This window comes from Hordeum vulgare, chromosome 6H (assembly GCF_904849725.1).
Source record: "Hordeum vulgare subsp. vulgare chromosome 6H, MorexV3_pseudomolecules_assembly, whole genome shotgun sequence".
NCBI classification, from domain to species: domain Eukaryota; kingdom Viridiplantae; phylum Streptophyta; class Magnoliopsida; order Poales; family Poaceae; genus Hordeum; species Hordeum vulgare.
In genome coordinates, this window is record NC_058523.1 from 463,477,894 (window position 1) to 463,480,649 (window position 2,756).

At 48.4% G+C, this 2,756-nt stretch overlaps 1 long non-coding RNA gene across 1 annotated transcript; it reads right to left on the bottom strand.

Moving 5' to 3' along the window:
* Positions 1-210: 210 nt before the first annotated feature.
* On the bottom strand, positions 211-971 carry LOC123402742. The gene is made up of 2 exons (XR_006611345.1): positions 715-971; positions 211-659 (listed from the first exon to the last, which is right to left on the bottom strand). It is a non-coding gene; the product is annotated as an uncharacterized LOC123402742 (long non-coding RNA).
* Positions 972-2,756: the final 1,785 nt, after the last annotated feature.

The following is a 2,756-nucleotide window of genomic DNA, read 5'->3' on the forward strand; positions in this document are numbered from 1 at the left end:
GATGATGTTCTTAGTGTAGGAAATTAGCTAGAGAGAAGCTATTGTGTTCTTAGTAATATGTACCCTCGATCAGCAGCAATAGTTCTTACTGTGCAACATTATATTTGATATGTATCCTAGATCAGTTTTTGAATCATATATGTTATGAAAATATATGTCCAAATGAAGTTTGTATGCAATCTGTTGAAAAAAAGAGCAAACGAATTTAGATGAATACTCCCCCGGTAAAGTAATATAAGAACGTTTAGATGAATAGCTTTATCCTTGAAACATATATCATGATGCTATCACCTAGCTCCTGCTTTCAGTAATAATGTATGATCCTGACCAACTTCATGCGTGCTCTTGTAAACTTAAGTATGGCTTTCTGGTAAAAATAAAAATAAGTATAGCTTGTCGGCTTTCTGAAGACACACCGCGTTTCGAAAGAAAACAAAAGACTTCTTCTCCATCTAGTTGCTTTTTCCAACAAGGTTTCAGCACCATGTCTGTTCTCAAAAATCAACACGAAACACCTACCATCTGTAGGCAGGAACATCTCAGCTCTTACTACATGATGTCTTGCTGCTCGCCTTATGCTGGTGATGGAAAACAATGGGCAAGTGCAGGGTGAACGCCATACTTTTCTACCCTTGGTTCAGTTTGACTGCAGACAAATACTGACAGACATGTTTGTTCAACAGTTTAACTGAAGACAGAAGGTGGGTTAGTTACCTTCTCCAGGCAGGGGCGGGCGTCCTTGAAGTCGAGGACGATGAGCGCGAGGGCGGCGGTAATGGCACTTCAGGACATGTTGAGGCCGAGCAGCAGCGCGACGAGCATGCCCAAGGTGATGGCGTAGACGCACGTCTTCCACAGCCTGTTCTTCCACTTCTCGTCCATGGCCGCCTCCTTCTCCTCCGCCGAGTTGAAGCAGCAGTACTCCTCCTCCTTGGTCGTCACTCTGGCGGCGGAGCCCCTCCTCAGGTGGATCCCGACGCCGTGCAGCACCGCTTCCTTGGCGGCTTCACCATTGGGCTTGACCGGCGGCTCGCAGCAGTGCGCCTTGCAGTCGGACGCGTCGGGAGCAGCGGAGCCGTCGGGTAGGCGGCCGCGGCGTGGATGGAACATGGTGGCCGGCGAGAAGCGGTGGGAGGTGATGTCGTCCTCCTCGACGACCTCGGCGGGGAGCGCGTCGTGGGACACATCGACGCACTTCATCTGCAAGCGGATCCTGCCGATCTCGTTCGGACTCTACGACCGCAGAACAAGGATGGGCATCGTGGATCGAGGGATATGGGGTCGCGGCGGCAGAGGAAACCCTCACGTTCTCGTGCGGGGCAGCAATTTGATGGAGGCCGCCTCCCTCCCCCCACGCGAGCACGGCCGGCGACCTCCCTCCGCCCCTCACGTCGCCACGGCTAGAGAGGGAGCATCTGGATAAGATGAAACAAAGGATCACGATTGAAGTTCTTACAAATATAGGGGGCTTTTTGAAAACACGAAGCGTTTTCTCGATTCACTTACATAGGGACTGCGGGTTGAATACCTAGAAACGGAGGGGCTTTTATGCAAAAGTGCCGACGACGGACGACAGAAGCCATCGGTGCTTTATTATTAGGGAGAGATATCTCAAGGTGGGTGATTAGTAAGTAGATGCTGATGAATGAACGGTCTACTTGTCTTGGCGTACGGCCCATTACTATTGAGCCTCTAACTTTCAAGTAGCAAAATTAGCATTGCAGAGCGTTTATAATTCTGTCAATTGCCCAGCTGTAATTTGTTACCCAAGCATAGTTGTTTATCGTCTTTTGGGAGAGAGACATCACTAGTAAACATCATGTGACTCCGGTCCATATCACCACCATTGCTTACACCTCCATCATTTACTGCTTTCATTTACTTTTCCGTTGCAATCACTATCACTATTACCGCTTGTGTTTTGATCCTTTGCAAACTACAAGGTCGGGGAGATTGACAACCTCTCTGTACTCGTTGGGAGCAAAGTTATTTGTGTGTGTGTGCATGTCCACATCTTCTGCGTGCGCCAGGGCAGGGGACACCTACTTTTTGATCCTAGGAGTCCTCCTGTTTCGATAAACCTTACAGTCTCCGTGTAAGGGAAAACTTCCTGCTGACTACATCTCAAGCTTCCACTTGGGGTAACCAACAAGGAGCGAGAAGTATATTCATCATCTCGCCATCACCTTGCCATTGCATTTGGTGCATAGGTTTGAGTTCTCCATGGTGATACGTGGAAGTGATGTTTGAGAAGCTTATTACTCTTGTGTGCTTGGTGATGTCAACTGTTCTCCCCCTTTGCCACGGCACCAGAACAATGTTGTTAGCACACTCCGGCAATCGAAACTAGAAGAATGTTGTTGACGCCCACCAGCGCGTGGGATCGTAGCAGTTTTCGAGGGTAGAGTATTCGACCCAAATTTGTTGATTCGCACGACGGGAGGTGAGAGAATACTCTCAAGTATTAGCAGTTGAATTATCAGATTCAACCACACCTGAAAGATTAGTATCTGCGAGCAAAGTAGTAACAACAAAGTAGTGAGTAACGGCAGTGGCAAGGAACAGCGGTAGTGACAGCAGTAGCAAGTGGCAACAGTAGCAAGCGACAGTAGTAGCAATAGTAGCAGCAGAGCAAGACAAGTAACACAAGTAGCAAAAGTAGTGGCAGCAGCAGAGCAAGGCAAGTAACAGCAGTAGCAACAGTAGTCGCAGCAGCAGAGCAAAACAAGTAACAGCAGTAGCAACAGTAGTAGCGG